Below are 25,693 nucleotides of genomic sequence, written 5' to 3'. Positions count from 1 at the left end.
AATCACACTGTTTGTCAGCTCATGTCCCTTGCCTATACATCAGTAGGGATTATTATCATCTCACTTTTCCTCTGCTGAGAGCAGGCATGTGAACCACAGCACTCAGACCATTCTCCCTGTTGCACAACTGTCTTCCAGAAATGCACTAGGAAACAGAAGCAATAGCTTTCACGTGTTCTTTATTTCCTTATCCTCCCTCTCAGAGTGGTGTTTGGTGGAATGTTTTGTGTTGTGCTATATTCCTGTTTTGGGTGTTTGTGGGGTTTTTTTGTTTGGTTGTTTGGTTTTGGTGGGTTTTTTTGTTTTGTTTTTTTTTTTTTTTTTTTTTGGTTCTGGTATTTGATGATTTTGTTACTACTACTGGCTTGTTTTATTTATCTTGAAGAACTATATTGTTGCACTTTTTTTATGGAAGGTAAGATTAAGGGAACATGCTCGGTTTTTTGAATGGATTTGGACAGCTCTGGAGCATGGAGATGCTTGATAGATATAGCCTTGAGTAACGAGGTAAACTGCACAACTCTGATCAGACCAGCCGGGAAATGCTGTGGCTGCACTTGGATGGATGGATGAGGTCATATCCAAACATCTTGGAGTGCAGGCATTACCATGTTTACAGATAGAGTATGCTCTCAAAGCAAACCTCCTCATTCTTTCCACTTAGTGCCCTTTGGTTTGCATTGTGCAGAGCTCTCAGAGGGTATGAGTTGGGTTCTTCCAAATGAAATTAAATTGGAAGACATGTGTCCTGGTTCTGAGGGCACTTCCAGGACATGCTGGCCCTGACCTGCCCCAGCTGGTGTGTCTCACATCCCTGCCCATGGGTGCAAAGCCCCCACTGTGGTCCAGCCTGAGAATGTCAGCCTCTGGGCTACTCCTCCCTGCACCCCCAGCTCAGCTGAGGGGCTCAGCTATCCCCTGTGGTGGAGAACTGGAACCAACTGGGACAAGCTGGGACTGGCTGTGTCCAGCACTGGGCAGACTCAGCCTCTGTCCTGCCACAGCCCCATCACCCAAGCACAGACACCCCATATACCCCAGCCACGCACCAGTGTCTGCCCCAGACTCAGCTCTTTCCCAGCTTAGCTGAGCAAGGGAAGCCAGTTGGCGTAACCTTTTTGGATTTCAGTAAAGCTTTCCATATTTCCATATGTCTCACAGGATCCTTCTGGACAAACTGTCCAGCCCACAGCTGGATAAACACATCATGAGGTGGGTGAACAATTGGCTCACAGGTTGAGCACAGAAAGTAGTAGTGACTGGGGTCACATCAGACTGATGACCTGTCACTAGTGGGGTTCCACAGGGCTCCATCTTGGGCCCTGTGCTCTTCAGCGTCTTCATAAACGACTTGGACACAGGACTGGTTTGCAGATGACACAAAACTGAGAGGAGCTGTTCACTTCCTCTGAGGGAAGGAGGCCCTGCAGAGAGACCTCAACAAATCACAGTGTTGGGGAAGAGGAAAGTGACTGGAGCAAATACCAAGCATGGAGGCAGATTTATAACCTGGAATAGACAGCACACACTGGAATGGACACTTGTTTACTGGATATGACATATACCGTTTTTCCCCGGTTTTCCCAAGTTTATTGTTGTATTGTTGTGATGTTATATGTACCCCAGTTGTTGTTTTAAAAACCCTATCCTCCATATTGTCTTCTTCTCCCCTCACAGTTTTCCCGCCAAAACCTGTTGTCCTCCCCTGTTTTCCCGCTCCTCTGCCTGCCATTGGTTGATGTTTGGTGCAGTGCAGAGGTAGCCCCTATTGGCCCATTCCCCTAGCTACACCCAGACTCCGCCCACCTTCTCCCTGTTGCCCTATCCCAAGAGTCCCTTAGTTGTCAATCCTTTGCTCCTCCCCTCGCCTGGTACCACCTCCTTATCCTACCCTATTTAAGTCTCGTGCTCCCCTAATAAATTTGGCATTGCTTCACTGACCTCTACTGTGTCAAGACCCCTTTTTGCAGTGCCCGGTCCCCATTCCCTTTCCCCACGGGCCGTGGCATCAGAGTACTGGGAAATCACCAACCATTTGAAGTTCAACAAGGGAAAGTGCCAGATTTTGCACCTGGGATGGGCAACCCAGATGTTTGTACAGGCTGGGGAATGAGATACTGGAAAGCAGTGCCAGGAAAGGGACCTGGCAAGTTGAATATGAGTGAGCAGTACCCCGGCAGTCAGGAGGGCCAATTGTGTCCTGGGGGGGTCTCTCCCCTCAGAGTGACCTTATTTGTTCTTTTCCTAATACAGTCACCTACATATCACAGGGGAAAAGTGTACCAATGTGATTCACTAGGAAGGGTTGGATAATTTTCCAAAGATGCCTTGATTCACAAAGAAATAATTCAATTATAAACTTTCTCCCTACACAAAGATATTGAAAAAAAGCAAGAGTAATTCGAATACTTTGAAGAATTTTCTGACAGGGGATACAAGAAATAGACAGGAGATACTATCTAGGAAAAAAAAAATTATTCGTTTCTAGAGGAGGAGTTCATTGAAGAGGAAGAAGAGCAAAACCTTAAGAGGATAGGGAAACCAAATTGTATTTTCATTGGCGATTTTGTGAATTTCACTACTTGTCCAGCCAGTTATGGTAGAACATCTACAGCATGACTAAAAAGCACTAGATAACCATGCTGGGGCAAAATTGGAGGCCATTATTTCCCCTGTTCCTCTAACACTTTGTATTCTACCAACTACTACTAAGAATATGATTTTGATGGCTGTACAACTCTTTCTTTTGTAGGTCATGCCTCTGATTTTCCTCTGTCCTATATTTTCCATTCCCTGTATAAAGGGTTGATAGTGCATATCTGAACTCCCAAGAAAAAGCAGAATAGTAGAGTCAGGCATAATTTGTCCAAACACATCCAAACACAAAGCAAGGTAAGGAATGCTTCTATTCTCCTTTCAACTGTGGCAGTAGGAAAGAAAATCTGTAATTAATGTGTAGATAAATTCAGGTTGGATATGGGTCTTATTTAACTTATTTTATCTTTGTCTTGCAGAATGTTAAATTTTAAAGTTCGGGGGGGCACAGAAGGGAGAAATGTAAGGATAACTCATATTTCAGCAGCATTTGGAAAGCTAAGAGTACCTGTAGTCTGCTCCCACAGGAACAGGAATGAATTTTCAATAAAAATGTTCTGCCTGGACAGGTAGAAGATGAGAAAAGAGGATCTGTAATCCTAGACATAACAAAGCTGTCAATTTTCTGTTTTGGTCTACATCATTTTTGTGCATCCTAATGTACAGGTGAGCTGCTTTGGCTAATGCCTTCAGTGCAGAAACACCTTTGCCCTGCAGAAACACCTTTGCCCTGCAGAAACTACTGAAGGGTACTTTTTCTTGCCTCTGTACATATGGCAAACATGCCTCATGCTCAGTGAAAGTCATACTGGAACATGAGAGAAAATCTTCATGTTAATAGTTCTCACAGATTAATATCTTTGTACAATAGGAAGGTAATTTGGAAGGGTAGAAATAAATATAGAGACCTAAAAGGAGAAATTCTACACCCAAGAAATATGCCACTTTGGCAACTAAAAAGCAAGACTGGCTCATCTGGAGTTTTTATTCAGTCCACACTCCTCAAAACTGTCCACAGTTTTGGACATTTCTATTTGCAGCGAGTGCCTGATGCTTCGACTAAATATTTTCAGGAAACACTGAGTGTTACAGAGCATGTACATGCTCCTGACTTCCAAAGGCTAAACAAGCATGACTGCAAACACCATCACAGCATTAGCAAAAAGGTGCTGAGCCACACTGCCAGAGACACTAATTCATGATGGAGAATACTCTGTTATCCATGAGGGAGATTGGTCTTTGAGTGGTGTGAGGAAAAGATAGGCATATTGACATGGCTTCTCCTGAAGTATCCATCCACTCTGCCATGGCCTCCTCCTTCTGCTCGCTTCCTATTGATTGTGCCTACACTAAAGTTCAGCTGACCATTTATATTTCAAGTGAGAAGGAGGGAGAACCAGGCGTTTAAAGCCATTTAAGCACCTTTTGCTAGAGTTAATGCTAGAATGTCACCAGCAGTTGTCAGGACTCAGGCAGTGAAATTCCTGAGGGTGGCTCATAATGATTCAATTTGTCAGCATTTCAAGCAGAAACATGCAGGTCTGATATTCCAGTCCAAGGGGTATAAGAACAGACAAAAGAGTGTGTCTGTGTGTCACCACCAGTTAAATACACACAAAAAAGCACATGATGACTCGGAGGTAGCTGTACAAATTTAAGTGCATTGCATGAAAAATTGGGGCTGCAGAGACAGAGACTACTGAAATACTTTTCTATGAGAACTTTTTTTATCTGTTGTGTTACTCCCTCTGCTAAATACACACATTGTTATAGCAATGGTGTGCGCATGGCTGTAGGATGCTCTGGGAATCCTGTGTAAATGTGTACATGGTCTTTTATATTCATATTTATGTAGATGACCTATGCTCTGTTAGTGTATTTTAGGCTGTGACAGGGTTTCAATAAAATCTAGTCAACTTCTGTAGGTTTTTGTGATCTTATTTTCTTATTCTTCAGCAATGCTGGAAGACCAGCACAGACAAGAGGGGAAATCAAATTGCCATCAGACAGTACAGGGTAGAGATTATTCACCAGTATTCAGTTCTACCATCTCTTGTGTTGCCTGCTTTGTCTTTACAGACCATGTACCTGGTGCACTTTGTGTTGTACCTGTGCTAAATCTGGGGTAGAGTTTAATTTTTTTCCTTTTTTGCTCAACCCACTAGGTGATAAGAATGGTGACCTGTTATGCCTTCACACTGCAAACACACAGTGAAGTGTTGTTAAAAGCACAAAACAAACAGGAAAACAGGAAGGATATCTTACTTTCTTGCTTCCTTGTGTAAGGTCAGATTTTAGGTGACGCGCATAAAAAAATGAAAAAAAAAGCCCTCACTAACATTTTCGTATTAATGTCTTATTTTCAACCACGTATGAACTACTATCTAGTTTTGATGAGCTTTTTCATTAGACTGTGTTTGCATCCAGACTTAAACATGTGACCTGAGTAACCTGATGGTTTGATGGACTACTCAAATAGCTGTCATGAAAGGTGACTAAGAGAAGTCAACACACAGTTTACAAGTTTAAAGTCACTCTTAAGGATTCTCCAGAGGGAATCATGGCTGTTTTCCTGAAACGGAAAAGGTCTCAAAAACTACCAGTTAGGAAAACTGAAGGAGTAAACTGGAAACTATCCATGTAGACCATGTCCAGTCAAAACTTTTCTGTATTCAGAGCTTTTATACTGAAGATAAATAAGAATACACTATACATATGTGAGAAGTAGTCTTTCATCTCCATTGGATTTTAATATTTGTTTATCTTCTATGTCATTTAATGTAATATGCTTCTCTGTGGTACCTTTTTCCTAAAAGATTCCATATGCTGTTCCCGATGCAGCTTACTCAAATAACTGACTAGTAAGGCTGCACAAAAAAGTAGGAACAGATTTTCTTGTACTGTGGTAGGATGACTCTATTAGTGCAAAACCTTTATGGAGCTTCCACTTTCCTTCCCATACACTACCCTCTTTTTAATGATTTATTTAAATACTCACATTAAAAATAAATTAACAACAAAACACTCATAAAGCTTGAATCCTCCTAAGACTGTGTAGCTTATTCTAGAGCAATTTCATGGGGCAGTTTCATTAAGGGGAAATTCTGTTAGCTGCTTCAGGCTGATTTTTCATGAGGTTTGGAAAGAATGGTCCATGAGCAGGGACTAAGTGAACCGGTACTCTTATGTCTATATAGGACTGAAGGGAAGAATAATTACAGTGTTAGAATCTGAAAAGAGAAAGGATGGCTTTAGAAACACGGGACTTGAAGTACTGGAAGGAAAATAATTATGTCAGACATTAGGGGAAAAATCAGTAATGTTCAAAGGATGCAAAATTACTATAAAATAAGTATTACTATAAAATAAGTAGTATTTTCTACCGTTGTCTTTAAGGGAAACAGGATATAATAAACAAAAAGAGACAGAATTTAGGCTCTTAAATGGGTAAAAGTAGATCTTTATTCTCTATGGATATACAATGGAGTAAAAGGAAGAACTTATAAAAAATGTGTTCAAGGCACAAGGAAAAGATTGCAGAGTTTAGGTGCCCAGTTCTGAGCAATACTAAGACACAATGTCATCTTTGATTGAGTTCACCAAAACCAGGTGCATAAATAAGACTTCCCCTCTCCATTTATTTTTCTTTGAAATTCACTATTAAAAAATTCCAGAACTGGATGTTGCCAAGAGCCTCTACGACAGAGATCAATAATCTCAGAAAATAGATATTCCCATCTAGTTATTTTTTTACTTGCTGTCATGAATATTATAACATCTTCTCCTTGTACTGCAATAATTAAGGTGGAGATGACATTTCCATTAAAAAGATCATATAACTCAGTGAGGAAAAACTAAATGTTCCAGCTGGGCTGAATTGAGCTTTGGACATATCTGCCTAGAAGAGAATGTTTCCATCAGTGTGAAATTATAAATTGAGATGTGTCTAAATAAAATTTGTGGAAATATTTTTTAGGCACTAGAAGATCTGTCAAAGGCTATGGAGAGAAAAGATTCTGAGGCAGTTTGGCATGGCATGCCTTTGGCATGGGATTTGCTTTGTAAAAGCAATACTTCTCAGACTTGGAGAGAAATTCTTCTGACCTGGATGAACAATTCCACAGTGAAATTATTGGGAACAAAGCATTTTCATCAAGATGGTGACTCAGTTCTCAGTACATTTTGGTGTTAAATGGATGACAAAAAGCAGGTGGCATTTGAAAAGAAGATCCTGCACAGTTCTCCAGATATGCTCTGATGTTCCCCAAATTTTTCTTTCTCCTCCTCCCTTCAGACTCAAGCCAGGCCGTGTCATCCCCAGGAAGACTACAGCAATTATTTGTCTGGTAATATTTAACCTATTTCCCTCTCTTCCTGACTCCCCTCTCCATACCTCTTTGCTAGAAAGCTCAAGAGTGGGACATAGCAAGGGGTTGTTTTTAAGGAACACTCGGGTAGCTCTAGAGAAGAAAGCAGAGAAATCTTACAGTCATCCCAGACCTTCCCAGCTAAAGTATCCAGGATATGTGTAAAGGAGAGGAAGTCTGAGCCTCAAACACTCAGGTTTCCTTCTACAGTGATCTCCTATTGGGGTTATTTAGGAGCATGAAACCAAAATACAATCAGAATGGATCCTGATACATTCACAAGGGAAAATAATTTGGGATTAATTACTACGCCAGGTTATCACATTTTTCCTTAAGAAGGATATAATTTGGCTCTTACTCTATTCTAAGGATCAGCCTGGGGAGAACCATGAGCCTTTGTGATTTGTGACATAAGGACTAAGATTAAACTATGTGTCTCTTGGTATAAGGCTAAAACAATGACTCATCATCTTGCTGACTGTTCTCACAACAGTACAGGGTCTTCTATTATCCCAGATTTTCATCTCTTGGCAGATGACTTGTTATTCACTATTTATTTGAAGAGCAAAGCAGCCAGAAAGTTTCTTTAATGAGTACAATAGATTCTGATCTCTGCTCAGTCCTCATTTATCTCAAATCCATGTTCCAAAGTCAGTGGTGAGTGCAAGTGAGGGAAGAAAAGGAGGAATAAGGGTTAGCTAAAAGAGACCAAACTGCAGAGATAAGAGACCAATAACACATATGACAAATTCAGATATAGGAAGACAAGATTAGAACTTATGTGAGAGGATCTAATATAGTTAAATTAAAGAAATCCAGCACAATGGTTAGTGCTCTGAGTCACATCCTGTGGTTAGGACTTGGATGGAATATCAGGCAGGGCTGTGTCTGGCATTCACTAAGCACTGTGCATTCTACACTGGAACTGCTTTAGTGCAGCCTGGTCCTGTTCTGATGGCAGGTACAAATGGACATAATAGGTACGTAACAGGTGCTGGTCTCTTCTCTCAGGTGCCCAGTGACGGGACCCAAGGGAATGGCATGAAGCTGCATCAGGGGAGGTTTATTTTGCGTATTAAGAAAAGATTATTTATCCGGAGGTTGGTTGGGCTCCCCAGGGAAGCAGTCACAGCACCAAGCCTGTCAGAGTTTAGGATGTGTTTGGACAATGCTCTCAGGCACATCGTGTGCAATTTGGGGTTGTCCTGTGTAGGGCCAGGAGTTGGACTCAATGGTCCTTGTGGGTCCATTTTAACTTGGGATTTTCCATGATTCTGTGCAAATCTAAAATGCTTTCTGAATGTAAGCCTTCTCTGGCCTTTGTATGAATTTTGTCCTGTTAAATGTTGCAATATCTACATAGAAATAAAATTTTCACCTCATGACTTTAATTCAGTATTATCAGTTTTCCTCATGATGCAGAAACTCAGTTATTCCTTTGTGGCTGTCTCAGTCTAAAATTTTCCTTCCCAGCTCCTTTTAAAATTAGCCCTAATGGATATCTAGGTTGGATCACAGCTGTTTCTTTGGCTGTTTTTTTGATTTTCACATATTTCTTTGCACTTTCTCCCTCCAATAGTTCTCCCTGAATCATTATCCAATCACAGTATATTGTCAAGCTTCTCAGCTAAAAAGCACAGAAGTAGAGATTAAATGTCACTTGTTCTGTTTGCACACTTCTCTGTTTTCCTCAAAGCACCTCATGGTAGGACCTAAGTGGTTTCTGTTTGAAGTACCAGCATGCACAATGAATGAGAACACTAGTTCAGATTGGCAGGAGGGTGTTTGAGGCACGTCAAGATACCTCGTATCTCCTGCCACAGCAGAGATCCCTGGGACACAGCCAGTGCAGCACCTTATGGAAAGAGGGATGTCCTACTTACACTGTTACCATCTGCGCTGGGTTTGAATGGGGTAGAGTTAATTTTCATCATAGTATCTAGTATTAGGCTGTGGTTTGGATTTGTGATTAAAAATTGTTAATAATACAGAGATATTTTCATTATTGCTGAGTGGTGCTTACATAAAGTCAAGACCTTTTCTGCTTCTCACACTCCAGTGAGGAGAGTCGGGTTGCACAAGAAGTTGGAAGACACAGCTGGAACAGCTGACCCCAGCTGACCCAAGGGATATCCTCGTCTGGACATCATGCTCAGCATGTAAATCCGGCAGAGAAGGAAGGGGGCACATTCAGAGTGAGGATGTTTGTCTTCCCAAGTCACCACTACGTATGATGGGGCCGCGCTTTCCTGGAGATGGCTGCACACCTGCCTGCCTATGGGAAGCGGTGAATGAATTCCTTGTTTGGCCATGCATGGCCTTTGCTTTGCCTAATAAACTGCCTTTATGTCAACCCACAAATTTTCTCATTTTTACCCTTCCAGTTCTCTCCCCCAGCCCACCCAGGGAGGATTGAGCAAGCAGCTGTGTGGGGCTGGGGTTAAACCACACCATCAGATACAGAAACTTTTCATGCCTTTTTTTTTTTTTTTTAATTTATTTTTATTTTTATTTTGTGGCATTTGAACAGTAAGAAAACTCTACTATTGCAGAATTAACATAATAACCAAGCTGGGGAGACATAGATCCTTTCCTACTAATGTGATATGGGTCTGGATCTTCTCCTCAGAATTTAACAGGACCTTTAGGTGGCTTTGCCTGAAATGAGGCCCAGGAACTCCATATTTCAAACCAGTTGCTATGAAATAGTAAAGTGTGTTGGCAGCCTGGGGAAGAGATACACATGCTTCTACCTCCCTCACCAGCACTAATGTTTGTTATTATATAGACACTCATCATAGCTTTTAGCTCCAGCTAGAACTCTCATTAATCACCACCTGGGAACACCATACACAGAGCAGGCGTACGTGAGCTTTTGTGAGAAAAAGCAGAGGGGAGGAAGGCTGTGTGTCATGTGGGGGTGTGAGTGATGATTTTGGGGTCCAAAGTGAGAGACTGAAGTGAGGAAGAAGTAGAGCATGTAGGAAGGAGGAAAGAACACTGCGAGAGCTGCTTGGGGAGATGAAGAGAATGAGAAAACACAGAGGGGAAGCAAAAAGACAACCCTGTTTCAAACAAATTGGGCAAAGGGAAAAATTGTGCACCACTAACAATATCCCATTTAGACTGCTCTTTGCCACAATTACTGTCAAATTCTAAGACAAAATTGCAATTAGGTCAAGACCATTTGCCCGTAGCAAAGATGAGGTGAGGAAGAACCCTTCCCCAGTTTCTGGTATGGTTCTTTCCTCCCTTTGAAGACTTCCATCTAGATCTCATTACGAACAATTTTCTTTTTGGTCATAATTTGTGCTAAGAATGGCATAGAAAGTATCCCAGGGCGTGCGTCTCTCCCATTTCCTGCAAGGTTTTCCTCTGATCTCTGGTAATTGGTGGACTGCTAAAGAGGTTATTATTATTTATTATGTTTATTACAATCATGCCTAACAGCCAACAAATGATGTGGTTTTCTTATGTTAAGCACTCTACAAACATACAGTGGTAGAGGATCTTTACCCCAAAGGACTTTTAATTCAAACAGAGACATGGGTGAGGCTGAGAGCTTAATACACTGGAAGTGAAGAGAGTTCTGGCAGCATAGGTAGCATTCAGCATATGGCAATAGCTCCATGATTTTGTTTCATTGATATGATGAGAAGAATAACTGCAGAAAAGAAAACTTGATGAACAGAAAGAAAAAAAAAAGATACATGATGTGATGTCAAGGAGTTCTAAGAGTACAAAACAGGTCCATTGAAAGCTACAAATATGTCTGAAATGTAATAATTCCCTGGTTTGGAGGATTCTATAACCCATTGCTTAGTGTCTCAATGATGCTTCTCTACAGGTTCTTTTCCTTTTTTTTTTTATTTTTTCTTTACTTGGGAAAAACAGTTGCTTAAAAGACAGAGGACTGGGTCCAGCACCGTATTAGAAATAAGGTATCCAACTTCTGTGCTGCAGAAGAAAACCAGTGCTCTGACATAACCATTTTTCAGTGTTCAGTCACTTTGTCACTGTTTTCCAGAGAACATATAGCAATAGCAATGAAACAATGCATAAAGAATGGAAAATTTTCTAGTTCTTTACTAATTTGCAAATAAAGAATATTTTCTTCCCAAAATGTAAGGAATTTGTGTCTTCTCTAACTTGAAAACTCTGGGCACAATTTGTTTCCTTAAGTCAGAGATACTGTCTGAGGCATTTAAGGCCTGTGATATGGTCCTCCACAACATCCTTCTCTCTACGTTGGAGGGACATGGATATAATGGGTGAACTGTTTGGTGGATGATGAACTGGTTGAGTATTTGTATCTAGAGGGTAGTGGTCAGCAGCTCACTATCCAGATGGAGATCAGTGACAAGTGGTGTTCCTCAGGGGTTTGTATTGGGACCACTGCTAATTAATGTCTTCATCAATGACACAGACAGTGGTATTGAATGTTCCCTCAGCACCTTTACAGATGACACCAAGCTGAGTGGTGCTGTTGACACACTTGAAGGATGGGATGCCCTCCAGAAAGACCTGGACAAGCTTGAGAAGTGGGCCCACGTGAATCTCACGAGACCACATGCAAAGTGGTGCACCTGGGTCAGGACAATCTCCAGCATTAATACAGGCTGGGGATGAAAAGATCAAGAGCAGCCCTGCTGAGAAGGACTTGGTGTGCTGGTGGAGCACAGGCTGGGCATGGACCAGCCCAGAAATCCACTGCATCCAATGCAGTGTGGGCAGCAGGATGAGGGAAGGGATTCTGCTCCTCTGCTCCTCTCTGGTGAGACCTCACCTGCAGTGCTTCATCCAGCTGTGGGGTCCTCAATGAAAGAAAGACTTAGACATGTTGGAACAAGTCCAGATCAGGAACACAAAAATTATCCAAGAACAACTCTCCTATGCATAAAGGCAGAGACAGCTGGGGTTGTTCAGCCTGGGGAAGAGGAGGCTCTGGGGAGACCTCATTGCTGTCTTTCAGTGCTAAAGGAAGCCTAAGAGAAAGACGAATAAACTTTTTAGCAGGGTGTGTAGCAATAGGACAAGGGGTAAATTTTTTCAAACCAAAAGAGGGTAGATTTAGACTAAATATAAGGAGCCGATTTTTATGATGAGAGTGGAGAAACACTGGAACAGGTGGCCCAGAGAGGTGGTGGATGCCCCATCCCTGGAAACATGTGAGCACCATTTAACTATGATATAGAACCATGTGTTCAATTTGTCTCTTTAGGGACAGAAAAGCTCCATATCTACCAATAAAGAAGGACCTGGGTTTTTTTTTTTTGGCTGAGTGGACTGAGAGCATGGCACAGGTCATATCTGTCTGGATAAAGTCTCTTCTCTTTCTTCTCTCAAACAGAGTGGTTGTCTATACTGAGGAACAAGAAGAGTCCATGACTGATGCCAATGCCAAACTGAGTAAAGAAAAATTTCTAGCTGGCACAGGAACACTACAACATTAAAAAGTGTGGATGAGCATGGACCAGCTTTGTTTCTATATCTTGGCCATGGATAGTCTATAGTATAGACAAAACTGAAAGAACCAACACTGTAAACCAGTCATAATGAAGCCAGAAAATATCTTTTCAGTGTAGAGTTTTTATTTCCAGACTATCTTTGGTGACTGTGCCATGATGGAATAGAAGGGGGTTTTTTGTGGTTTTTTTGTTGTTTTGTTTTGTTTGGTTTGGTTTGGTTTGGTTTGGTTTTTTAGGTGATAAATTTGTAACTTATTTTAGATTTTCATTTTTGAGACCTTTGCCTGAACCAAGGCATGCAAGATGAATGGCCTTTGCTGAGAATAGTAGCTCCACAATCTGGAGCTGGAACACTTTGATCCTAGATCCTTTGCCTTTTCTTCTATTTCAATCCAAATGACAAAATCAGTCTAAGCCATTTCTGTGCCTAAAGCTGCTCAGATGCTTGCTGGATCAGTATGTGAGCCGGATTCTTTGACAACAGGGAATGTCAGACTAGTGTGACATGTTGTGTTTCCTTTTAGGTAAAGCTGGCAGTGTCTCGGGTTTGGTGATCGTGGCAGTTTCTGTCTGATTTGTTCAGCAGATGGCTTTGATATGCTGGAGCTCAGTCCTTTGCTTTGAAAGACATAATCCTTGGCTAATTTTATGATGCAGAGCAACACTGTGGAGCACAAAATTACGTACCTTTTATAGCAAGTGGCATTACACGTTTGGTGATATGATGCCAATTATGCATTTCAGGATGTCTTAAAAAAACCGGTATGTGACAAAGTTTTAATTTGAAGGGGAAACTTAGAGATAAATTATTACTCTCCCACTTTCAGATGTTTCTATGTTGAATGTTCCATACCACTAGACTAATGAGATTTGTGCATATATATCATCATTTTCTTTTGAGCTTCACTGTCTCGTTTTATTGCTCATTAAGATTGCTTATACATAGCAGTGCTTTTTTATAATTGGGGATCATCTTTAGTTAGCCTTAAGGCCATCCTAATCAGTGTGCTATCTTAAAGGTAGTATATTTTCTTATGCTTTTCACTATCATAATATCTACACTGTTTGCAGCTAATTCCATTTGTCAGACTTTCACCATTTATTTTCAGGAATCAATGTCACCATTCTGTTTTTTTCTGAGGTGGAAGAAGAGACACAAATTCTGAAAAGTAGATTTAAGATTTGGCTTTCTGTACATACAGTCTTTAATGCACACACTTTTCAGCATCTTTAATACCATGTTGAAATGTCAAAGAAAGATTTACAGGATAGAGAAATTCTTGGTTTACGCTGCTGAATAATTCTTCAGCTCTTAACTTAAAATGAAGATGTAGATATGGAAATGAAAGAGAGAAGAAAACAATGTAGGAGACACAGAAACTCAGTCGTGACTTGGAACCACGAGCCAGTTATTGCACTGTAATTTGGAAAACAGAGTAGGACTGTTCTATAGAATGCTTATACTGAGTCTGACAAAGAAAATGCACAGTTGCTTTAATCACAGAGTTGTGGAGTACATGTGAATCACTTGTAATGGTATTTCCCAAGTAATAAATTATATTTGTTTAATGCTTATGAACTTAACGAGACCCATAATTAAAAATCAGGAGGGAGAGTGCCAGTTAGATATTCATTAGGGAAATGATAGAAGTGAAAGATTTTTGTATTTTTTCAAGTAGGATGGTTAGTTTCATCTTTTATTGTAGATGCCTAGAAGAAATGTGTAATCTTACAGATCTAATTGATAGTACCTGAAAAAAATATCTCTTTGTAGTTTGATTTTAGACTCCAAAATAAAGCTTCCACTGTGGAATGCAGAAAGAAAACATCTACCTGACTCTCATACTTCCTTCACCTAATATATTACAAGTAGGACATCAAGGAATATCGATGCAACTGGACATGGATTTTGCTAGCAATGATAAATATGGGAAGATTATGGTAAAAACATTGGAGGAAAAATAATGCTTAAAAGAGAAGGCCCATTTGTAATGTTTGTGCCCCAAAATAAGACTATATAGGGAAGGTATTTGCCATTTAGATATAAGCATTTATCTTTCATAATATTTTATTTTAGTACCTCTTTGTGAGTAAATAATCTTATTGTGACAGAATGAGAAATATTCATCCACTGCTAAATTCAATAAAATAATATTTGATTTTCTCTCAGCTCTTTATAGGCAAAGTTGTTAAAATTTAGTGCAAGTTTTGTGTAAGGGAAGACTTTAGAATTTAGCTTATTTCAGAGGCAAATGCATTTAGTAACATGTTCGTTTGGGCTTTCATCCTCTAACCAGATACTTTACTCCTTTACATATGAACTATATCAAATTAATTGGATTTCTGAATGTCAGCATGGTACAAACATTCTGAAACTCTGTATTTCATTACTGCTGCCCCTAACTTTTGCATGGATATGATGGGACCTGAAGCAAGTCAGAGCTCTGAGGTGGACTGAAAGCACCCCACAAACACCGAGCAGACTCTCCATTGTCACATATGTGCTCATGAAAACACAAGAAAGAAGTAGCTTTGAAAGTGAAATTGTAAAATGATATTTCAGGTCTAAGATCTGGTAGGTAAAATATGATAGTAATTGAAGGATTTGCAATCAGATTCCTCTCTTCTTCTTTCTTACAATGTTGGGCTCAGCCTAGTGGTTTTCAGAACCTTTGTGGGCTGTAACAAACTCCATATGAGCAGGATGCATTTGGTTCCTGGAAAAGCCTCTTTTCACTTGTTCTCCAGTTTACCAGTCTCAGTCTTTGCTACAGGTTTGCTGCTGCCCTACTCCTGCTCTGCACTCCAGCTGCTCCACTCAGGTTATTCTTAGGAAGGACACAAATTCCCCTCAACCCAGGGAGTACCACTTCACGCAGGGAATATATGCCAGTTTAGGCAGGTAAGCAGGTTTCCTTCCTGCACCCCTTTTCAGCACAACAGTACATGTAATAAAAAAGATCAGACTGCAAGAAAAGAGATTAAACAGTTTTACAATCCATCACCATGTCCTTCCTTAATATTGCCTTCCTCATCAGGCCTCTTTGAATTCCCTGCCACCGTTTCATGTATTCGTTTCTTTGGTCTGCTGGAAATAAGATTTTGAATTCTTCTGAGATCAGACTTTATTTTCTGGAGAGTCTGAACAACTCCTTACATAATAGAGGCCAATTTTCTTTCACCCGCCACTATAGAATATAAATTATAACGTTAATATGCCCGGGTGGAATACTTAAGTATTCCTTCAATAGTACTTCCTTCTCATTCCTGCTTTGTGTTTCTGAGAGGTGCTTGGTGATAGCTTAAAGCAGATTGTGCTGCGTGTATCTTATGAGTGCAAACAGAGGGGACATAAAAGAATTCTTGCTGAAAAAGTGGCCAATGTGCTCATGGGTCAATGTGCAATATTCATTTGCTGTAATTTCAATTTCCAGTAAGCTGCCCAATACATCTCTGTTTCAGTGCCTATTACATCTGTGTCATCATCTACTGTCAAACTAATAAGAGTAATTTCATTAGTCTGGACATTCAGAAAAGTAAAACTTTCGTCTGAAATTAATAACTCCCACAGATTAATCAAAGGTAATTATATTAGGAGAAGTTATGTCTTCTTGTATCCTGAGTCATGAAATGAAATTCTCATTAAAATTGTATTACATTCATTACCCATGTATACCCAGATTCCCAGAGATATACATTATATAAGAACCTCCATTTTAATATTGCTTGCAAACCTCATTTGGATTCAGGGTCAGGGTTTCAGCACAAGAGTGTTCGGTCTGAGGAAATCATGAAATTCCTACACACACAGAACTTGGGTTGTTCTGTTGTGAATAAAAGATGCTGCACTCAGCTTAGCAAAGGCTGTAATGTTCACTTTGTCCATTTGTCAGCTCCAACTGATTTCCAACTATAACTATCAACCACTGTTTCAGGAGGATAATTAAGTTGCTGTTGCACCTCTACTCTTTAGAGGAAAACCTAAAATCACTGAAGTTTGTGTTACATGTTGTTTTTCTGTGCTGTGAGGAAGCATAACAATATGGTCAGAATCCTAGCTTACAACTCATGTGATGAGTGCTATCTTTAGCATCTCTTTTGAATGTATACCATTCTGTCCCCTACCTTTTATCAGTGCTTTCTACTGAGCTTTGAGCAGCAGCTTGCTCCTTCTATGAATCTATGTAATGCCTCACACAATGCAGCCCTGACCTTGGTTGGGACACTGCAGTGCTGTGAACAAGAAAAATATTAATTAACTGCTATGTCCCAGCCAAAACATTTGTCCTTCAAAGGTGTATGAGGATTTTGCTCTTCCTATTGGTTGCAATAAGGACTGCCAACTATGTACTTTTATGGTGAAAAGCTCTAGAGATACACAGTGTTAGCTTTTTTCAAGGCAAGATAACTATTAGCAAGGTTGCTCTGAGTAAGAGACAAGGTTGTCTAATCCTTTTTTGAGGCCAATAATATATTAACTACTTGGACAAAGAGAGAAATCTCCAGGAGAGGTATTCCTTTTTTAACTTTGCTCACCATCATCAAGTCACTTAGTGACGTCCCCTCCTACCTTATCTCAGAAAACTCCATAGTTGCCCTTTTCTTTTGACTCACTTGTACTCCTGCAAATTGCCCCTGAAGTCCATTCTGTTATTCAAAATAGCATGATAAAAGCTACAGTGTATGAAAATTGTCTGAATGAGAATGGTATGGAAATAACAAGTGAAACCTCATCTGATTCTTAAAATCACCCTATTTTTCACTTGAGAAGTACCATTATCACGCAGTACGGCTACCTTTCTGCTGCCAGCTCCAGAATGAACTAAATAAAAATTTTGGTAATAAAATTTATACAAGATTAAAAATAAGGCAAAAGCCCAAAAGCCAAAGTAATGTTTTAAAAACACCAGAACTAGTTATTAAATGGGATCTGTGGTGCTTTATGAAAAATGAAATTTACTTTTCCAGTCGACCCTTTTAGACCACATTTACTGCTTGGACCATAGCTGAACACACTCTCCATCCTTCATGGGGGGCAGCTCTGGCTCTGGAGCTCTAGTTTTGGTGCATTAGATGAGACAGTTTATCAGGGAGCCCTGGCCATAAGGTTTACCAGGGCAAAGGAGCTGCCAGAAATGCTCCTTACACACTAAAGCAAGTGTGATAGAAAACATATCACAAGCCTAGAGGTATATCATCAATAGCAAGCTAGTGAAAGAACCAAAATCCAAACAAGAATAAGCCAATCTGTTCCTATGACACAGACAGGTAGGTAGCAATTTTCATGTAATGAATTTTGGTGGGTTTTGTTTTTAGATGCAGCAAAACATATAAAGTAGAGCTAGCTCAGAGCTAGGATGCAGGGAATGGAAGATGAAACCATGTTTGGTACCTGGTTGCATCATGGCTGTGCCAGCAATAGCACTTGCAATTCCAAGATGAGGTAGCAGGAACACTACTGGTGGGATGTAGTTAAAAGTAATTGTCTGCTTCTAATTTGGACACAATGTGATCCATTTTTCTGAAATGCAATGAGGGTGTATTGTCATAATTTCAAGTTACCATCATGCCAGGATGACATGCAGGGTCCTATGCACAGATGAAAGAAGTCAATAAATAAAGCACATTTACCATAACACTCACTCCTTTCTTGGTAGATCAGCTCATGGAGTAAGTTTTAGAGAAGAGATATTTGTGAATGACGGCTGCTTTTGTTGTTCCAGATGTAATATGGTCAGTGGAATCCTGTTGTCATAGGGGTATTCAAATGGAGTAGAAACATTTCATTTAACTACTCGGTACAGCACAGGACACACAAAAACCTTCTTGACAAGAGCATGGGAGAGGAACAGTCTTGTAAGAAGCTCCTGAGCAGCAGCAGTGGCAGCATACCTGTGACTATCCTGTCAGTTATAATATATCATGTAGGGAAACTTTCCAGGATGTCTCTCGTGACAAGAGGCATGGACTGTACGAAATACTAAAATCTGCACCCTGTGCTGCAAACACCAAGGGCTGTAAATGCAGAGACCATGTCAGTGGCAGCAGGTGTGAGGACACGAGTCAGTCTTGTGAACAAGTGTGTATTTCTGGACTGGCCACCCAGGCTGAGAGTTACACAACAGAGCTGTGTCAGGGGCAGGGCTTTGCTCTTCTCTTCAGCATGAGACATGTCGATGACGAGTCTGGTTACACTTCTCTCACTTACACCCTCCTGCTTTGTGGTGACCTTGAGATGCTTTCTCTCAACTCCTCATGTGTTGGAACACAGCCCAAGCAAATTCTACAGAACTTGGCAAAACTAGCTCATGCAAATTATGGCTTGATGTCAACTGGGCTTATTTTTATTCATAGGGAAGCTCGAGGAAGGTGTTGTCAAGAAAGGTGTGGACAGAAGGATCATTTCTATAAATCTGAGAAACTAAAAGTGTGACAGAACTAGATAAAAATGGAGATGGCAAAACTGGGCACAAGTCAGTATTGTTCCCAGAAAGCCTCTGTGAAACGCTAGATAACAGCAGTAACAAATCAATGAAATGGGCATCTTCCTCCTTTATAAAGTTGCTCCAGTATATCAAGACCTTGTGGGAACTACCTCTATTACACTTCTAAGTTGTTCCCCAAAACATTACAGGATGTCAAGAAGGTCTTTTTTCTTTAACTCCCTTTTACCATTTGAGAACAGATTAATTTTATTTATGATAGTAACTACAACTGTGTAACAGAGAAGCTGAAACTTGCTCAGGTTCATCTCTGCTGTGAAAAGTACTGTTGCTTTAATAGATATATTTTGTCCAATTCTAATCTACTCTAAATTTATTTAATATTTGTGTTTAACCAAAACAGAAAGGTATATAATGACTTTCCTTTAAGGGAGGGTGGCATTTCTGCTGAGGTGGGCTTATTTTTTATGATTCATCCTAAGACCTATAAATCAACTTTTAGAAACTGTGGTCCTGATGTGGCCCAGTTCAATTTTCAACTGGAAGATCATTTTACGCTGAATAGCCATCTGGCTTATCTGAATCTGTGATCTTTCACTTCTTTTCTCTGGCTTATATCTAGAATACCTTTCTGAAAACTGTTTTAACATTTTTGTAAAGCTCATAAATCCCTAAATTTTTTTTCTAATTTAGCTTGGCAGTGCTTGTTCTAAGGAAACATTTGCATGATAGTACCAAAGAAAAATTTGTAATTAAGAAAGGACTCTTCCAGCAGTTTTATGTGCTAGATGAAATAATTTTCCAGTAATAAAAGCTTTATTTGCTATCAGTAGCTTGATTTAATCATGCTACTAAAAGGACAATGTGATCTAGGCAGCCTTATGTTCACTCTCAAGTATCTAGTCTGTAACACTAAGAACTTTTCAGGCTTTGTAACCTTAAAAATAAATGCATGCTATTACATATGAATTAGTTATTTTTGAGTCTTTTTATAGTCTAATCATCAGTTTGGCATATACTCTCTTTCCATTTCATTGGATCATGAGCAAATATAATTTTTTCTAAAATTCATTTTATTTCCAGAAATTTTTGTTGTTGACAGTTTCATGCTTCTGCCTAAATCAAAATAATTTTCTCTGATAGAGCATTATAATAATTATTAACAGTAGCAGTAATTGTAACAATAATTATTATTTCTCGCTTAATTGCCAGGAAATCAGAAATCTTTGGAATGAGCATTTTACCCAAACACAGCTTTGGATTAGTGGCAGAATACATTAAAGAATTAGGTTCTTAAAAAAGATGTTTTTCATTACAAATTTTTATTTTCTCATCTGCAGTAATTTAGGCATTTTTATAAATCAAGTATTGTCCTTATCCTGATTTTTATCACCTTTTAATTATGTTTGAAATAATTTACTAGGTCAGCCAAAAATGTATTTGCCAGTTTTCCTGATATTTTGAAAAACTCTGACATGTGATTGATGCATTTGAAAGCAGTACAGTGCACATTACACTAGTACACCCTGTCATTTGGTTTGGTAAATTGTTGGCTTAGAGAGAGGAGAATAGCCTTGATACTGCCAGTGTGGAAAGAGTTAAACTGATAAAATTCTCATAGTATCCACTGTCCTCAGTGACAAAGACCATCTTGAGAACTTTACCATTCACGAGGCTGTGGATGATTTGTTGCCATTGGGCCACCTGTTTCTATCCTATGTCTAGATGCTGGCTCTGGATGTCATGTAACTGTTAAGTGTTGGGTGGGACCCCAGTTATTCCCAGGCCATTTATTTTCCTTTTTAATTTTTGACAGCAACAGATAGCTCTCTGTTGCTGTACAACAGTAATGCTCTTGCTTGATCTTGTTATTTTGTTGTTGCTTTTTTCTTTGTTCCAATCATGAGGTTATTTAAAATATTTTAATTAAGTTCTGTCTTGTAAATTCATATAAGTGACATCTTTATGGTTTTTGACATTAATTAACTCATAACTGACCTAAGAAATTACTAGAAAACAGATTCGAGAGGTTTCTTTCTCCTGCTTCAGAGGCTGAAGTGTTCTGATCAGGCCAAGCTATGGAAGGTGAGTTTGCAAGTTAGTGGCACAACTCATGTGACTAAAGAACAGCAAGGAAAAGATTATTAAAAGCTAGAACTAGATCACAGGCTATTATAATGGCTCCAGTCATCTAATTAAGAAATTCAGCTCTTGAAGTGGCTTCGTTTTTATATGCTAGCCACATGGTTTTATAATTGAAACACCCACAGTGCATAAAACTCTTCTGAGGAGCATGTGGATGCACAGCTGTTTTGGAAATGACTATAAATATATAGGCATCTTAATTCTTTCTACCTGTAAATCTGCAAAGAGGTCAGAGCTGCAGTGACAATTTATGGAACAACAAGGGATATATTTGAAATTAATAAGAGTGGGAGTCCATTTCCTTATGCTGTAGAGGAAAAAGTCATAGAAACTTAGCAGTCAATATATTCTTTCACTGTGCTGAGTAAACAGTAAAAAGAAAATGTAATTTGCTCACAGGCTATTTCATTGTAGAAAAAATTGTGGAAATGGTATCTTTTTATTAACTTATAAATATATGTGCATATATAGGACAATTTAAAGACTGGATGTCAAATACTGATGGATGTGGAAATGCCATATATATATTACAATGAAATGAATATACTTTGAAAAGAATGAAAAGTTAACTTACACATTTCCAAAGCTGAAGCTCCAACTTTTAATATAAATACAGGATTAATGAGAAAAGGCATTAGATAGTTGTCAGTGCTAAGGGTGTCAGGGTGCAAATGTTTAAAGAAACAAGTGTCTTCACCTGGACCCAGATCTATGCTCTGTGTTGACATTTCTGCAGAGGGATGGAGGTTACCTATATTAAGAAGTCCTGGTCTCCAGATGCTGTTGGAAAGCAACGTCCTTTCAAAGGAGCTACATTTTAAGTAGCTATTGCTGATCCATGAGAAGTTTTGAGAAAGCTCCATAGTATCGTGGGTCATCAGTATTCCATGTCTCCTGAAAGTCAGGTGCACCACCTAAAGCTTTGATAAGCTAATGATGAACATCAGTGTTCACAGTATTCCTGCATAGATGTTTCACTTTGAGATATGGACAAAAGTGTATAGACTGACCAAGGAAGACATGGGGCTCTGCTAGGGCAGGATAAAGTCTAACAGTAGACAAATCAATGCTGTCTCATCTAGAGGAGTTGGCTGAACAGGATCATCAGTATTGATGGGTAGTTCCTTGTTAGTAGTGCCATAGCTGTCAACTACCTTTTTCAGCTGTAACACACTGCACAAAACTGTTGTGGCTCACTAGCAGCCTTCTTGTATGAAATCACAAAGATACCACATTCTGAATATGAGCTCTAAGTATAACTGTGAGGGGGGCAGGAGGGACAAATCTCTTGCTGCTAAGTATTGCAGCACCTGACTTTTGGAGGTCTGGCCATTCATGGGAACATTCAGTGTCCAAGTGATGTATATTAGGAGCACCACACATTGCCTGGGAAGACTCAGACACTTAAAGGGGGAAAGAGGTGGCATTGCTGTCCTCTTTCCTCACCCAATAACTCAAGACCTGGGGCAGTCACTTAACTATAGTGAGATTTGACTCTGCCTGAAGGGATTTGGAGCCACATTCTCCATTATACAAAGAAGTCAGCTACACAGGTCAACTAAATTTATGTTCAGTGTAAAATAGGGTGAATTTAGGGCAGGGCTGAAATGGAGATCATAGACCAGAACTCGAGAGAAGAATGGCATTTCTGTAGAGGGATGTTAGTGTTTTCTTCCCTACCTGTTGCTGAAACATTTGAAGTTTTTTTTACTTGAAGGCATGATCTGAGTATAGTGAACCTAGACATTCCTTCTTTTTCCATTTTCAAAAACACTGTCCCAGTTTCTACCCCCCATAAATATGAATAACTTGGTTAGGAAAGGTGCAAGGATGAGGAGAGAAGCTTATTATCCTCTTTCCCACCAGCAATTTTTGATACCAGCTGCCACTGTGACACTGACACAGTGGGATCAAATATGATGAACCACAAGGTGCCACTTTAACTGTCACTTCAAATTCCTGGAGTCTTCGTATATTTAGTCATGTTTATTTATAAGATAAATTTCCTCTTTCTATATTGGCACTGATTTTAAACTGTCTGAAACTAAGCATTGCCTGTCAGAATGTGTCTCTCTCTTCCTAAGTATGTATCACAGTGAATACCATATTCATAACCCAGAAAATGATTCTTTCCAGTCTATAGAACCAAACATCTATTGTAGTCTCATTTACTTTCCAGCTCAATCAACAGTCTCATCTTTTTTCCTTTTAAATCCAGAAGATATTCCTTCACGTTTCTGTGAGTTAATTTTGAGATTTCCTTGACTAATTTTCAAATCACCTGACCATCTGTTTCAAATTTAAGCATCCCAAGATGCACTCAATCTAAATATGTGAGTTATGTTGTAAGTTATGTTCAGAGCTACTCTTTAAATTATGTAGAGTTCTTTTTGTTGATAGTAACTGTTCCATGCATAGGGCTATAATTGACTTTAAAACTTGTAAGCACTTTATTATCTGGAAGAAAAAACTCAGTGTTGAAATAATGTAGATGAGGGCAAAGAATAAATCAATGCCTGAAGTAGACTCACAGACAGTAAGTTCAGAGGGATCAATTAATAGCAGTTCACTCAGAAAGGGTGAGATTGGTAACTCTGATACTCCTACCTGGAGCTGTGTCATATGAGAGATGACCAACAACAAATCATTTCCATCAGTTCAAAAGAAAGAATAAACCCTAACCTGAAGTTTGTGGGTGGGTTAGTTTCTGTTAGGCATGTTATATAAGAATTAACATTGATGCCTAGATCAGATGATCTTATGTCTCTTCCAGAATTTCCCGTCTAGGACATTGTAGATCTAGGACAAATTCAGTGAACAGAAGTTGTTATTTTCTAACGAAAATTGAATTTTTAATGTTCAGCTTGGAATTAAATCATCAAGTTTCAACAGAACAAAAGAAATAATAGGCGTTCCTTTTGCAACAGAAAAGCAATGCTTGTATTGACTGGGCCACAGAAAGTCAGAGAAACAGGAACTTTCACTGAAGAAGAAAGTACTGCAAGAAAATTTGCTCTGCTGACTCAACAGATCTCTGTGAGGAGAATGAAGACACTAGTCTCTACAGCAGTTATTCTGGGGCCTCACACTATACCTAAAATTTACTTTTATAGCTAAAAGAGACCATCAGACCTTTATAAGGCTATTGTTTAATGTCCTTTGGCTCCAGTGTGGACATATCTAATGAGCCTTCAGACCAAAGCAACACAATTTCAAAAGCATTTATTTTCTTACGTGAACACTGAGCTCTGCTGTTTGTGTGGAGGACTGATGAATAAGAGCTGCACTTACAGATCCACGGGGATCCAAGAAGCGTCAAGGCAGCAAAGGAAGACGTGGTGAGAGCATTTGCTCTGCAACTACCATTAAGAAAATACAGCTAGATGAGGTGCCAATCAAAAACTAGATCAGGGCACAGGTTTCTGGGGCACCATCCAAACTGGCCTTGAACACTTCCAGGGATGAGGGATCCACAACTGCTCTGGGCAACCTCTTTCCAGTGCTTCACCACTCTCACCATAAAGAATTTCTTCCTAACATTAAATCTAAACTCACCTTTCAGTTTAAAGCCATTCCCCCTTGTCCTGTCACTACATGGCTTTGTAAAAAGTCCCTTTACAGCTCTCTTGTAGTCCCTTTGGGTACTGAAAGATGCTCTAAGGCAACCCTAGAGCCTTCTCTTCTGAATGAACAGCCCAAATTCTCTCAGCCTGTCTTCATAGGAGAGGTGTTCCAGCCCCCTGATTATCTTCATGACCTCCTCTAGATCTTCTCCAGCAGGTCCACCTCCTCCTTATGCTGAGGGCCTCAGAGCTGGATGCAGCACTCCAGGTGGGGTGTCGTGAGAGTGGAGTACAGGGAAAGAATCCTCTCCCTTGACCTGTTGCCCACGCTGCTGTAGCCCAGATTTGGTTGACTTCCGGGGCTGCAAATGCACATTTTGCAAGTCATGTTGAGCTTCTCATCCATCAACACCCCCATGTCTTTCTCCTCAGGACTACTCTCAATCTTTTCATCCTCCAGCCTGTATTTGCTTGGGACTGTCCCGATGTAGGTGCAGGATCTCATACTTGATCTTGTTGAACTTTGTGGGCTTTGCATGGGTTCCACCTCTCAAGGTCCCTTTGGATGACATCCCTTCCCTGCAATGTGTCAACCAGGCTACACAGCCCAGTGTTGTCGGCAAACTTGCTGAGGGTGCACTCAATCCCACTTGCCCATGTCACTGACAAAGATGTTAAACAGCACCAGTCCCAACACCAATCCCTGAGGAACACCACTTGTCATATTCTCCAACTTGGACATCGAGTCGTTCACCTCAACTCTTTGAGTGCAACCATTCAGCCATGAAAGGAACAAGTATAGTTTACTAGCACTATTACAGCCCAAACAGTAAACACCTATGAGGAGCGGCTGAGGGCACTTGGTCTGTTCAGCCTGGAGAAGAGGACACTGAGGGGAGACCTCATTGTAGTCCATAACTTCCTCATGAGGGGAAGAGGAGGAGCAGACACTGTTATCTTCGCTATGGTGACCCGTGACAGGACCTGAGGAAATGGCCTGAAGTTGTGTCAGAGGAGGTTTAGGTTGGATATTAGAAAGAGGTTCTTTACCCAGACGGTGGTTGTGCACTGGAACGGGCTCCCCAGAGAAGTGGTCACAGCACCAAGCCTGA

This window comes from Pseudopipra pipra, chromosome 1 (assembly GCF_036250125.1).
Source record: "Pseudopipra pipra isolate bDixPip1 chromosome 1, bDixPip1.hap1, whole genome shotgun sequence".
Taxonomy (NCBI): Eukaryota; Metazoa; Chordata; class Aves; order Passeriformes; family Pipridae; genus Pseudopipra; species Pseudopipra pipra.
Note: the sequence above shows the minus strand (reverse complement) of the source record.